General features: G+C 37.6%; 1 pseudogene; it reads right to left on the bottom strand.

The window, feature by feature from the left end:
• Positions 1 to 302: 302 nt before the first annotated feature.
• LOC138839667 (ferritin light chain pseudogene) lies at positions 303 to 8,595 on the bottom strand (annotated as a pseudogene).
• Between the last annotated feature and the right edge of the window lie 7,142 nt (positions 8,596 to 15,737).

Raw genomic sequence — 15,737 nt, 5'->3', positions numbered from 1 at the left:
TACCACTAGAGATTCTGTTGAACAAGAATATTTAATGTGCACATTATAGAGATAAGTGTTACTAATGCTGCCATCTATTCCACATTCCGTTTGATAAATTACATTGCGAATGAGACTTATAGTAAAGGAATCATATCTTAGTCTAAGATGCATGACAATGAAATATCCTTAAGCTGTGAAATACTGATTAATTATTTCCTTCATTCAAAAAATTACAGAAACTATAAAATCTTCTATCCAAAAAGCCAGGAACATAGGAATCTTTTTTTCTGCAAAAAGGTTTATTTCATTTGATACAAGGCTGGGGATGGGCTCCAGGATGGTTAGTTAGGAAGTTTCCCAATGGCTAGAGGCAGAAGCCCGGGCGGAAACCCTGATATCTGGCAAGGCAGAGATGGCCCTCAAAGGCTGCTGGACTCTCGTGTTTTCTAGTCGTGCTTGAGGGTGAGGCGTTCAAAGAGATACTCGCCTATTCCCGCCTGAGGGGCCGCCAGCCTGTGGAGGTTGGTTAAGTGGTCGCCCATCTTCTTGATGAGCTTCACCTCTTCATCCAGGAAATGGTTCTCCAGGAAGTCACAGAGATGGGAGTCTGTGCAAGCAGAACCCATGGCATGAAGATCCAAAATGGCTTGGTTTAGGTTCTTCTCCAGGGCGAGGGCGGCTTCCATGCCCTCCACGGTTTTACCCCACTCATCCTGAGAAGGTTTCTGCACGTCCTGGAACAGCGCGCGGCCGCCACGCTGGTTCTGCATCTTCAGGAGGCGCTGGGCGCCCTCACGCTTCTTCTCCGCCAACTCGCAGAAGAAATGGCCCACGCCCTCCAGAGCCACATCGTCGCGATCGAAATAGAAGCCCAGAGAGAGGTAGGTGTAGGAGGCCTGCAAATGCAAGTTGACCAGGCGGTTGACAGCAGCCTCCACCTCGGTGGAATAATTCTGACGAATCTGGGAGGTCATGGCTGGTCAATACAGAGCCAACCACAAACAAACGCGTTAGTTCGTCCTGGAAGCAGGAAACAAGCAAGAAGATAAGGGTCAGAGGTTGTGAATGGAGAGGAGATTCCAAGGCAGTTGGTGATAGAATAAGCGCAGTCCCCAGGTATGTTCCATCCAAACACTGTTGAAGCAAGACACAGATCCGCGGGACTGGGACACACATTGAGGTCTTAATTTTTATTTCTATATCTTCTAATAATTTTCAACTTTGTGTTGTACATATGTAGTTCAAATGTGAACTTTCATTGAAACAAATAAAATGAGAAAATAAAAAATTAAAGCACAAACATTATTTCTTGTTTGTATTTTAATATATTCTTCCCAAAACATCACTTGAAAATAACTGAGAAAAAGCAGATTTAGTTTCCTTACAGGAACAAAATGCCCTCACTTATTAAAATAATATAGTCAGATCCATAGTTTCAAACAATGCTGTATAGTTACATAAGAAAAGAAGTGAGAAAATCCTGTTCACTGTAAAACCAAGCTGGCATTAGAAGGGATGATTCTATGTCAAGAATAATATAGAACCTTTATTTCTGTGTTGATAAATGGTTGTGACAATAAATAGCCCTTGTTTAAACTTAGTAATGACATTCCACCAGTTTCAGAATATATAAATTTTTTCATGGCTTTTCTTGATTTAAAATACACATGAATAATAAAGAGATCAAAGTAAATTCATTTTTCATACAGAAAATAAAGAACAAAGAGGCAATGATAAGTACATTTGCTTTTCCCAACCTTACCACAATAGGTTGCACAAATACTGAAAATATTTTTACTAGATTATAAACCTCTTGATGGATGGGTTATTCTTAGTACTCTTTCTCTATACATTATGTATTCATACATGTAATGCAATTCATTTATCACATATAGAAACACTTAAAATTAAGTAAAAACAGCTTTCTAATCTCATGATACTTGGAAAACAGCATGTGGGAAAGAAATTACAGTATTGACTTGCCAGTGAAAATAAAACAACAGAAGTGAATTCCCTCATGCAGTCGTCTTTAGCTGGAATGTGATCTAAATTAAGAAAGTGGTAAAGAAGATAAAATGATCTAGTCCCAAAGCCAATTATCTCTAAAGCATTTCATTTTATATGTCCCAGTGATTTATCAGCCTCATATTTAACTAATACTTTTATATAACGTGTGACATTTGAAAGTTTGTCCTATATGGCAAGCTACTGAAAATGAACCTGATCTTCAATTTAGAAAATCAGGTCTCCTCAAGATTGACTGTTTATAACTTCACATTTTGAAAGCTAGAAAGTCAGTATAAGAAATGAAATCCTACCTCTATAGTAAGAAATTCAGAAGCATTTAATGGAACAACAATGCTAGTAACATTTTTTGCATTTTTTGTTTATGTGCCAGTCCTGGGGTGTGAATTCAGGTCATAGGCACTGTCCTTAAGCTTTCTGGGTCTAGGCTAATGTTCTACTACTGGAGCCACAGCTCTACTTCTGGCTTATTGGAGGGGTAGAGGGAGAATGATGTGAAAATTGAAGTCTCACAGATTTTTCTGCTGCCTTCGAACTGTGATCTTCAGATTTCAGCTTCCTGAGTAACTGGGATTATAGGCATGAGTCACTGGCAACAGCTGAATAATAAAAATGTTAAAGTAACTATAGCTCCCAAAATCGAATAAAGACCTGTAAGATTGATTTTACTTTACTGAGAGTGAATTTATGAGTAATTGCCCTGGAGTTCAGAAATAATAAACCTATTTATATTTTATATGTATATATAATTATACTATATAGTACATATATTTATGTGTATATACTATATGTATATACATATATAAATTTATATATAATACCTATCAAGTATTATATATATTAAATATATACACATAAATATATGCAATGAAGCCAACTTCAGTTAAAACTAAATTCAAAATGAACTCATGTGTTCCTATTTTATAAAATATTATTTAGATTTAGATATATTACATGGAAATTATTGTAATGTGTTAGGTTAATTTTCTATAGCTCCTTAACTGCAGTTACAGTGGATAACTGTAATTCCACTAGCATTGAAGCTATATTCATTCCTACAGTAATGAGAACAGAGATTAATCACATATTCCTCACTATAAAGAGAAAATAAAACAATTATTTCTCATTTAGGATGAATAATTTCAAAAGATAAAAGGAACACACTGTCAGCTGTTGGTGCCATCTAGTGCTGAGCACAGCATTAGCAAAAGCTGAGTGAAATGTTCTTACAGAAAGAGGAAACATACAGGGTACAGAGCCACCTAGTGCTTCTTTTGGCCATTCAAAATGGTCACATCTTTTAGTAAACATGAATTTTACTAAGTATCAGATGTTCATAAATCCAAATTGTTCAGATACCAGATTTTATTTCATCAATAGATCTTGATTCACTGAAAAAGGTCAGAAAACCGTGCCTCTTTTTCTATGTTTCTGTTTGCTGACAGTATGATTCTGTATTTAGAAAATCCTAGACTATAAAAAGACTCTTAGAATTGATGAGCAATTTCATGAAAGTAGTAAACCAACATACAAAAGTGAGTATATGCTCTATATACCAGTAATAAACTTAATAAAAAAGAAATCAGGAAAGCAATCCCATTCATAACCTCAAAAATATCTAGAAATAACCCTAATCTAAAAGTTCAAAACTTCAATAAAAATTTTTAATGGAAGAAAACAAAGTCAGGAGTTAGTGGCTCATGCCTGTAATCCTAGCTACTCAGTTGGCTGAGATTTGAGGATCATGGTTCAAAGCCAGCCCAGGCAGGAAAATCCCTGAGACTTTTTTCTCTAATTAACCACTAAAAAATCAAAAGTAGAGCTGTGACTCAAGTAGTAGAGAGCTAGCCTTGAGCAAAAGAAAACATAGACAGTTGATAAGACTGATTTACTGCTTAAAATCACTTTATCCAAATTTTACTGAAATTTTTATGTAAAAAATAAAATCAATTAAAGAAAACATGGACAGTACCCAGGCCCTGAGTTCAAGCAAAGAAAAATGGAAGAAAACAAAGAAGGTACTGAAAAATGGACTTTTAATGTTTTTCAGTTAGGTGAACTAGTATTGTCAAAATGACTCTACATCTAAAGTAACATACAGATTCTGTTCTGTCTCCATCAAGATAGTATCTAAGATACAGAATCAACTCATATGCTTGTCAACAAATAAGCTGATAAGGAAAATGTAGAATACACACACAATGAACTATTATTTATCAATAAAGAAGAATGAAGCCAGACAGCAAAAGACAAGTATCATGTATTTACAAATATGTGAAAACAAAACAGAAATGATACCCTGGAAGCAGAATGACTGTCAGACAACAGAAATGGGACTGGAGACAAGAAGGAATGGAAAAAGAGGAAAGAAGGAAAGTTGGACATAATTGAGGAACCATATTTGCATGTATGCAAATGTAGCAGTGAAGCCACCCAGTGTCTCAAATCTGTAATCCTAGCAGGTGGCTGAGATCTGAGGATTTCAGTTTAAAGCCAGTGCAGACAGAAAAGTCCAGTGAGATTCTTATCTCCAATTAACCATCAGAGAAAGCTTGAAGTAGAACTGTGACTCAAATGGTAGAGCACTAAGCCTTAAGCACAGAAGCTCAAAGACAGCATTCAGGCCCTGAGTTCAAGCCTCAGGACCAACATGTGTGTGTGCATGTGTGTGTGAAATCCACTGATTGTACAGATATTATGTTACTATAATTTTAAATTTTTTTCTTAGGATAACAAAAAACGAAAAGATACTAAAAACACTCTCAGTATCATAAATTAGTAATTATTAAAATACAATAACAAAACAAAAGCCAGATTGATCAATAATTAGATGAATGTTTTTATAAAATAAGAGCACATAAAACATCATGGGGGGGATAGGGGGAATATGGGAAGGGATGGGAAGGGGAAACAAAGGAGGAGGCAACAATGCTTGATAAGAAATGTACTCATTACCTTGCTCATGTAATTGTAACCCCTCTGTGCGGTATTTTCACATTAAAAAACTTATTAATTAAAAAACATCATCAAGTAATATTTTCATTCTAAACATTTAAAGAGAAGGGAAGGAGCCTGGCACTGTTGGCTCACACCTATAATCTTGGCTACTCAGGAAGCTGAGATCTGAGGATCACAGTTCAAAGCCAGCCCAGGCAGGAAAGTCTGTGAAACTCTTAGCTACAATAAACCACCAGAAAATTGGAAGTGGCGTTGTGGTTCAAGTGGTAGAATGCCAGCCTTGAGCTGAAGAGCTGAGGGACAGTGCCTAGGCCCAGGGTTCAAGCCCCACAACTGACAAGAGAAGGGAAGTAGGCTGGAGGCATGGCTCAAGTAGTAAGAATACCATCAACAAAGCAAGCACAAGGTCCTGAGTTTAAACACCAAAACTGGTAGGTAGGAGACAACTTCCCAAAGTGAAAATGTACTTCATCAGAAACAGTCCTTATGAAAAAAGCACCAAACCTAAAATTCAATTCCAATACCATCAAAAGTAAAAGGCTTACCTAATTTAAGTAAGTGTAAGTATAAATAGATACATGTACCAAATACACTGAAAATTCTAATCCACATGACAGTGACTCATGCCTGCCCATAATCCCACCTATATTAGATTAGGCAATAAGAAAGACTGCTGCAGTTCAGGCCCAGAAATGATAGAAGAGTTATTAGACACATTTTCAAAACTACTAGATACAGTAGAACAATCTGTCAACCCACCCACATGGAAGGTTAAGATCATAAGAAGTACACTTCCATGTCTGCCCAAGAAGAAAATATCTTGAGATTTTGACAAAAGGGAAGGACCTGGATTTAGAAGCACACAACTCACATGATAGTTACAACAGAAAGAAGGGAGGGTTACACATCAAACACACATATGAACAGGCACCAATATTGACCATATTTCAAAAACAGTTTTCTCCTTTGCCAATCTTAACGTTCTTGTCATAAGCAAGATTTTACCCTCTACTTCCTACAGTATATCAGGCTTTATTTCCATCATCTGTGACTTGGTCATAGCTACTTCTAACAAGAAATAACTCCTGGTCATTCTGTGTGGCTCAAGCTGAAAAGATACCAAGGCTCTGTAAATAGAAATCACCAGTGAGGAAACTAGTGCAGTTGTCCATCATCACATCATCAAGTAGTTCCAACTTCTCCCAAAAGTAATTCATGAACAAGTCCTCAAATGTCACTCTGCCCTGGCCCTGGTAAGAACAGGACCACTGTCTTTGCAGGAAAAAGCCATGTAATGTAGCTACCCAGGCCTGGATGGCCATACAGCCTTAGTGGGAACCTGGAAAACATGATGCATGGCACAGTTAGCACCTCAATAGGTAGCCCTCAAATCAGAAGGTGACCCAAAACATATCTGGCGACAATCACGGGAACAAATTCAGCACCATGAAGCCACAGCTTATGGGACTCTGCTCTAATGGACCCTTAGTTGATAGGCCACAAAGTGATACCAGAAAGTGGCCAGCTGGTGGAACTGCAACCACTCTTTGAGGACTCTAAAGAAATTCTGGGAAACACACCCAGAATCCAGGCAGGGCTAAAGGAGTAGTTGTGGACTTTCTGCTCAGTCTTCCACTACCATCCAATTCTTTTTCCTGGAAGTCCCAGTCATTTCCCATCCACCTTCCTAGTATTTCAGGAAATCCTACCCAGTCTCCATTCATACTCTAAATATTTCAGAAAATCTTGACCAGTCCTACCATTCACAAAGTTGTTCAGCAACTCCTGCTTACATTCCTAATATTTCATGAAGCACAGCAAAGTTCCAGGCTTCCTTTCACCCTCTGCAAATTTCAAGAAGTCTCTCTCACTCTTCTCATATTTCAGGAAGACCTACTCAGTGTCTGCTTACTATGAAGTCCTTGCATTGCAAATATTCAGTAAGAGCTGCCTGCTTCCACTAACATTAAGTCCTGCCCACGTCCCTAACACTTCAGGAACTCTGTCCAATCAATCCCCTTGATAAAGTGTAACTCTGCCCCACTAGGAATTATTCAGAAGGTCCTGCCCAGCCTTGTACACCAGGCATATATTTCAAGAATTCCCATCCAGACCTTGTGCACTTTCCTAGTATTGCAGAAGAAACAGTCAAGTTTCTGACAATCCTTGTAATGTTCCAATATTACAGAAAGTCCCACCCAGTCCCCCTTCCAAACTCTAATATTTCCAGGAAGCCATACCCACCTTCCTAATATTTCAGGAACTCCCTCCCGGTTCCACATCAATATGCAAATGTTTCAGAAAGTTCGGCCCAGTTACCACCCTATTCCTAATATTTCTGAAAACAGCTCAAAGCCCCATCCTACTCCTGCGAAGTCCCACCCAGTTCTGGTCCACCCTCAAATATGTAAGGAGGTCCTCCACTAGTCTCCTATTTCAGGACGTCCCACCCAGTCTCCTATCCAGAATGAAAATATTTCGGGAAGTTTTATCTAGTCCTGCCCATTCATCAAATGCTTCCAGAAGTCCTGACCAGTCCCTCCTCCACAACCCACATTGAAAACATTTCAAGTTTTATCCAGTAACTTCCAACACTTTTAGTAGTTAAGAAAGTTTCACTCAGTCCTGACCCACTCCAAAATCAGTTCAGGAAATCTTGCTTAGTCCCTGCTCACATTTTATTTATTTATTTATTTATTTATTTATTTATTTATTTATTTATTTATTTATTTATTTATTATTGTGAAAATACCGTACAGAGGGGTTAAAATTACATGGGCAAGGTAATGAGTGAATTTGTTATCAAGCATTGTTGTCTCCTCCTCTGTTTCCTCTTCCATCCCTCCCCGCCCCCCACGCCCCTCCCCAGCCAAAGTTGTAAAGTTCGTTTTTCAACATAATGATTTGTACATCTGCTATGGGTTCACCTGTATGCCTAGTTAAACGATTTGTTTTTTCCCTTCCCCTCCACAAATTATAGCAACATCAAATACAGTGAAAGCAGGGGTTATACCGTGGGGGAGGGACATACAAAGCAACAAAGCATCTTATAAATATGTTAGAAACAATCGCATGAAAGAAAAACTATTTGAAGTCCTTAACTTGGGGTTCATTTTGCTTAACATCAACTTATCTGCTCACATTTTAAATGCTTCACAAAGAACTGCCTGTCCTAATATTTTAAGTTCTGTACAATCCTTGTCCACTATGCAAATATTTCAGAAAGCCCCACCCAGTCCCTCATCCTTCTAACATTTCAGGAAGCCCCACCGGAAGCCCAACCCAAGCCCCCTCCCAAGCCTCTAGAATTTCTAGAAGGTTCCTGTGTCCGGCCAGCCTACTCATTTCAGGAAATTTCCTACAGTACTTTTTTTTCCATCCTCAAATGTTTGAGGAAATCCATTCTGTCCCTGTCCAACCTCTGAACTATTCGGTTATTCCTACCCCGTCCTCGCCTAATTTCAAAATCCGTTCAGAGGACAAGAAATCACAAGTGAAAAATCAACACCATTAAGACAAATCTCTCACAGACAAGGATTCACCTTCAATGGAACTCTTATTTGGTGGACAGGACACGAAGAGACACCAGAAAGCAGCAAGCCCGACGAGCTTCACACACTCACTCTTCCCCAAAATGGCTACCACTACCAGTGAACGAAGCTCTAAAGTGACGCTGCCGGAAGTTCTGCGTAGCCCTCCGCTCTCCACTGACACATTTCCGGAAATCCAACCCAGAGCACCTACCTAGCAACTTCTTGAGTAAAGTCCCCTGTCTACCTCTGAACCCTACCGACCTTCAAAGCATCCAGTTCAGGCTCTGCTTCTTCATCTGAAAAGGACACACAGACTAGATACCTTCACTGGGCAAAATGAGCATGAGCAGAGAAAAGTTCAGAATTTTGATCTTCATTCCATTCCATCCAAATATTCCCATTCTCTTTCATTATTCGGTTTGCAACCCACCTGTTGTGGATGGTCTTTTTTCATCTCTAGGATGAACTACATTGTAACAATGCCTCCCTCTATGAACTCGCGATATTTTTTTCCTTTGAGTTGAGGTTGTATTTAACCATGCTTAAATTGCACTTTACTATTGGAGGGTTATCTCAAATACTCAAACCGATTGACCATATCCTCTGTAACACTTTATTTTGTACTTATAGGCCTACAGTGTATCCTCTATAACACTTTATTTTGTACTTATAGGCCTACAGTGACCACCCATTTATTCTTTTGTTACAAAAATCTGGTCCTTGTACAGTAGAGGCCCACTCATGGGAAATAAGATTTTCATCTGCCTATGCAGCAGGGAACACCACAGGACAAAATAGTTCACATAGGCTTGCTAAGTTTGTGGTAGGTGAATGGGGTGCTACTTCCATTTTCAGCAGAAAGTGGAGAATTTGATTACAAGGGATTGCCTGCATTCCCAATGATCAGAGTTAGCTTTCAGTGACATTGGGGATAGGAAGACTTCCTCATGAAAATTGTCCTTGTCCTGAAACAGGCCACTCCTAATGTGGAAAAGCCAGATATAGAGCCCTAAGTGGAGATCCCTTTTACATTGTTTCTGGGCACAAACAATGCCAAAAAAAAAAACAGGTAAGCTTTTCAACCCCCAAAATAAATGTGTTCAACATCAGAAACTTCACGGCCTGGAAACACGCTTTGTGATGAGTGTGGTAAAACTGTCCCTCACAGAAATAAACCTAAGAACCCAGATATTTCGCAGGAAAGAAAGTTCTCCAGAATGCAACAGTTGTTAAGAAAGTTTCAAGCACAAAACTTCACCTCTTGTGTATGAGAAAAGACATAGTTTAGAAAACGTCAGTGAGTGTGATGGATATGGGAAGTTGTTAGGTCACTGATCCTACACAAGTGTATTCAAAGAATGAAGGCTCTATTTCTTATGTGTGTAGTGTGTATTGGGAGAATATATATCAGTAAGCTTTACCTCGCTCAGCCTATGACAGTTTATACCACAGCAAGGTATGTGCATGAAGTGAATGTAAAATGTCTTGGTGCCAACTCCATCCTGGTACACCAGAGATTTTACACAGAAGTAAGACTTTATGAACATAATCAGGTTCTCGTGTCACCCTGGGGAGAATTTCAACAACCCTTAATCGCATAGCACTGACTTCCAGTGTAATTCCAAGTTCCTGCCAAGTCGTGCACTTGGGAACCTAGAATATATTTTGTCAATCTTTTTGAAATTTGAATATGAAGGATGGTAACTCCTTTTATTTCTCAGTTATATGTCATTGAGTTTACATACTTGCAATATTTTATAAAGCATTATTTGTAGATGGCAATTTGGATTGTTTTCAGGGTTTCTATTAAAAATAAATCTTCCTAGAAAAATTAATATCTGTTGTGTGACATAGGGAAATTCCTTGACAAAGATGCTCCTCAAGAACAATCCCACCACTCACTGCCCCCACCTTGCCTTAAGAGTCAGGTTCTAGAATCATACCAGAGAGAATCTCAACATCCTACACTTACAGCACTGGTTCCAGTGTAATTGCAAACTCCTGCTAATTTGGGCAGTTGGGGAACCTGAAAGTATTATGTTAATGTTTGTGAAATTTGATGCAGCAAGGGGAATGTAGCATAAATTTAAACCACCTGAAACTGACCTGCAATTGTGTCTATAGGTCTGCTGCTTTTAACTATCACAAAATATTTGAGATAACTAGCGTGAAGGTTTTATTTTTCTATTTACATTTTTATTTATTTATTTTTATTGTGAAGGTGATTATAGAGGGGTTACAGTTACATACATCAGGTAGTGAGTACATTTCTTGTCAAACTTATTACCCCCTCCCTCATCTTTCTCCCACTTTCCCTCCCCTCAATCTCACCCACCAATTTGTACAATTTATTTCCAACATATTGTCTTGTGAGTATCACTGTTGGATTGGTTCACCCTTTGTCCTTTTCTCACCATTTTGTTGTCCCCCTTCTTTCCCTAATTCAGATTAACATATATACAATACCCAGGGTATCAAATCAAATACAGTGACAACAAGGGATAAACAATAGGAAAAATGCAAAAGAAAAAGGAAATCACATAGTACATTAAAAACAACAACAACAAAAATCCTCTATTTTCCATATCTTGGAGTTCATTTTGCTTGGCATCATATTAAATGGTCATATGTATAAAGCTATTGAGCTATTCTGATCAAAGCCATCTAAAGCTACCAGCACAACTATGCTTATTGCAGCATTATTCACCATAGCTGAGATATGGAACCAACCCAGATGCCCCTCAGTAGGTGAATGGACCCAGAAAATGTGGTATATATACACAATGGAATTCTATGCTTCCATAAGAAAGAATGATATCATCCCATTTGTAAGGAAATGGAAAGATTCCGAAAAAATCATATTAAGTGAAGTAAACCAGTCCCCCAAAAAACATATATCACATGGTTCTCTCATTTATAATAATTAGTATACATCTAGGATAGTCCTAGCAGATGGCTTAAGGTTTTCTAGTCTGATTGTGTAGCCCAATTGTTTTTGCCCTCTGATGAGGTAGTGCTTTAAGGTAGGAGCCCATGAAACAATAAACTTCTCACCTCACCTCAGAAGAAGCAAAGAGGAAGGGAGAGGAATAGGAGTCCTACACTTAGATGATTTACTATCTCTTTTTGTGTGTTGTTGCTTGGAACCAGGATTTTGTTCCAGTCTGTAGTCCAGACAAGCCTAGAGTTTTTTGCTCAGAATTTCCCTTCAGTGATTTTTCAGTATCTCCTAAGGATGACTCCTACAGAAACATATATATGCTCTTGTTGTCAGTTGTGGGACTTGAACTCTGGGCCTGGGCGCTGTCCTTGAGCTCTTCAGCTCAAGGCGAGCACTCTACCACTTGAGCCACAGCACCACTTCTGGTTTTCTGGTAGTTTACTGGAGATAAGAGTCTCATGGATGTTCCTGCCTGGGCTGGCTTTGAACCGTAATCCTCAGCTCTCATCCTACTGAGTAGCTAGGATTACAGGCATGAGCCACCAGCACCCACCAACATGTCTATATTTTTTTGAGAGGGTCCAGTCGTGGGGCCTGAACTCTGGGCCTGAGCACTGTCCCTCAGCTTTTCAGCTCAAGGCTAATGCTTTACCACTTGAGCCACAGCGCCACTTCTGGCTTTTTCTTTTTGCTTATGTGGTGCTGAGGAATCGAACCCAGGGCCTCAGGCATGCAAGGCAAGTGCTCTATCACTGAGCCACCTTCCCAGTCCAACATGTCTATATTTTTGTCCTCTCAGCCAATGTATAGCTCCTAGGTAATGGAAGAAATCTATATACTGTATCCTTCATTTACCAAGTGTTCTTCATATCTGGATACCAGGACTACATTTTAAGTGGTGTTGATATATCCACATCTTTATTTATCCTTCTCCCTGGTCAGCTAATTATCCTAATTCTTCTAGTCATAAAAAATACAAAAGGTAAACTTTACATCTGTATTGGCATAATTTTGTGAAATGAAACCACAACATTTGCAATTGTGTTTGGAAAGAGTTTCATTGAATAACAAATGTTATTCAATGTTGACAAATGTTTGTCATCACAAAATAGTGTACTTCTTCCTTTTTTCTTTTCTAATACTAGGTTACTGTGATGTGGACTTAGTAGTTTGAGGATTCCCAGTTTTGTAACTTCTCTATTATTTTGCCATATTTGATTTAATTTGTTTAATTTGGTCAAAATTTATTTTTGACAGAATTGAAAATGATTACTCCTGAGAACTGGTACTCAGAAGTAGGAAAGGGGTACCTTTTAAAATAAGGCAAAATACAGTATTTTAATATACATACATATGTATATATGTGTGTATCTGTATATATATATCTATATCCATATTTATTTACACACTATAGGAATATGATGTCATGTAATAAAAAATCATTATTTTAGAATCAAGAAAATATTTAACTTTCATGCAACTGTAGTAAATTGGAGACCTAAAATTGGGAATCTTCTCAAATGAAAATGTTTCTTTTATCAATAAAACATTTTTATATTAATCAGAAAAGCATGAAAGGAAATAGAATAAAACGTAAGCAAAGAAAATGTGAATTAGCTGAAAGCAATGAAAAATAATTTAGACCAAAACAATACTTCAGTACTGGCCAATTGCATTAGCAACTATGAATTCATCCTATCCACAAGGTTCTGCTATACTGCTGCAGCTAACTTTAGTAGACTCTAGAGTAGTGGGGAAAGAAGAATATTGAGTTGTTCACACTTACAGTTTTGTAAGTGACTACAGTGTCTGGGGAATCAGCAGACTGTAAGAATAAACAACACAATTGTGGTTGCAGTGGTATGACTATTTAAGATAGTAGGTCTTTGCATTGCAGTAATGAAGAATGTGAATTTCGGAAACAATACAGTCAACATTGACAAATCCCAGAAACGTCATAAATTTGCATAGATGAAAGACTAGTCTTAAGAACAAGAAGATAGTGTGAAAACAGAGTGCCTGATACATCAACCAGTGGTATACTGAACCCAGCTAAATTTACAGTTAAGTGGTATTAAACACAAGAAAATATATTAGGACAATTATGAGACTAGTGAATCATTAGAAGAAATAGCACAACAGAATGACCTTTTATGCCATGAGCCATGGCACATGTCTTACTCTAGACATTCTTAAAACAATTCTTGCATAAAATACATCCATATATATTTTTCATGCTATATTCATGGGCATTTTTCTTTGTTGCCATATTCATGTAGCAGCTATGTAGTATCCCATATTATTTAAGTTCCATTATTTCTTAAAATTTGGGAGCCATTTTCTTTTTTTTTCAAATTTTATTTTATTGTAAATATGCTGTCCAGAGGGGTTACAGTTACATGAGTACGGCAATGAGAACATTTCTTGTCAAGCATTGCGACCCCTTCCCTTGTGGTTCTCCCACTATCCCTTCCCTCCCCCACCTTCCTCACTCCTCCCTACCCCTGAAGTTGTAAAGTTCATTTCCAATATATTGTCTTGTGGGTATCATTGTTGAAATGGGTCATCCTGTGTCCTTGTTTCAGTGTTTTGTTATTCTCCTTTCCCTTCCCAAATTAGACAAATGTATATACAAAATGCAAGGTAACAAAACCAAGTACAGTGACAACAGGGGATATTCCATGGGGGAAGAATATACAAAGGAAACAAAAAAAAAATCACATAGTACATTTAAAACAACAACAAAGAAAGACCTCTTGTGCCCAAATCTTGGGGTTCATTTCATTTAGCATCATCTTATATGGCCATATGTACAAAGCTTTTGAGCTTTTCTGCTCATCTGATCAAATTAATCTAGGCGTATATTAATTATTGCAAATGAGGTAAACCATGGGACCTATATTCCTTTGGGTCTGGCGTACTTCACTTAATATTATTTTTTTCCAAGTCTTTCTATTTCCTAACATATGGGGTAGTGTCATTCTTTCTGATGGAAGCATAGAATTCATATATATATATATATATATATATATATATCAACATTTTCTTGATACATTCATCTACTGAGTGGCATCTGGTTTGGTTCCATATCTTAGCTATGATGAATAATGCCGCGATAAACATAGTTGTGCTGGTAGCTTTAGTATGGCCTTGTTTGTGATCCTTTGGGTAAATGCCCAAAAGTGGGATTGCTGGGTCATAGGGGAGCTCTATGTGTAGTCTTCTGAGGAACCTCCATAATGATTTCCAGAGTGGTTGGACAAGTTTACACGCCCACCAACAGTGTAGTAGGATTCCCTTTTGGCCAGATCTCCTCCAGCATCTGTTATTAGATTTCTTGATGATAGCCATTCTAACTGGGGTGAGGTAGAATCTCAATGTTTTGATTTGCATTTCTTTTATGGCCAGAGAAGGTGAGCATTTCTTCATATGCCTATTAGCCATGCTTATTTCTTCTTCAGAGTTGTATCTCTTTAAATTTTAGCCCATTTATTAATGGGGTGGTTGTTTCATTGAGGATTTGTTTTTGGAGACCCTTGTCTGTTGTATAGCTAGTGAAGATCTTCTCCTGGTTCATGGGCCGTCTATTGATTGTACTAGCTATGTCCTTTGCCACACAGAAGTTGTGAGCTATTTTCTTATTACTGAATTTTTACAGAAACTCAAGAGGGTGAATAAAGCAGGAGGAATGCAAGTTCAAGGCCTTCCAGTGTATAAATGTATATGTAAATAAATATATTATACAGAAATATATTAACATATTAATTAATAAATTAAGATGTTAATAAATTAATATTTGATAAAATAATATATTGATAAATTAATATATTAATAATAATAAATATATGCATATCTATATAAATATATAGGTATGTGCACATGTAAACAAAAGCTTTTAATTATATGTAAGTTGGTTATATATAAGCTAGTTATATATAAGTAAATATATACAAGCTGGTTATTTTAAAGGAAAAAGTGAGGCATTTCAACACATGGGATTAGAAAGAGAAATGGGATCTAAATTTCCATTGCTATTTTATTCTGTTTCTCTGTTTAGAGCTTTGGGCTTCTCCTGAAACAAGGATTGTACAATCCATAGGACTTCACTTTAAAAGAGATGCAAGTCCTACTGGAGCATTTCTGCCACACATATCATTCTCCAAAGGCAACTGTGCTATAAAGCTCCAACACATTCTCAAAACTGAGTTCCTAACAGTGGAGTCACAACTAGGGACTAAACTTCAATTCAACTAAAACTTAAGATTCATTGTGTGTTGTTGTTCCAGGGTGATATACTA

This window comes from Dipodomys merriami, unplaced genomic scaffold, assembly GCF_024711535.1.
Source record: "Dipodomys merriami isolate MVZ:Mamm:240054 unplaced genomic scaffold, mDipMer1.0.p SCAF_3, whole genome shotgun sequence".
Taxonomy (NCBI): Eukaryota; Metazoa; Chordata; class Mammalia; order Rodentia; family Heteromyidae; genus Dipodomys; species Dipodomys merriami.
Note: the sequence above shows the minus strand (reverse complement) of the source record. Positions and strands in the feature narration are given on the sequence as shown.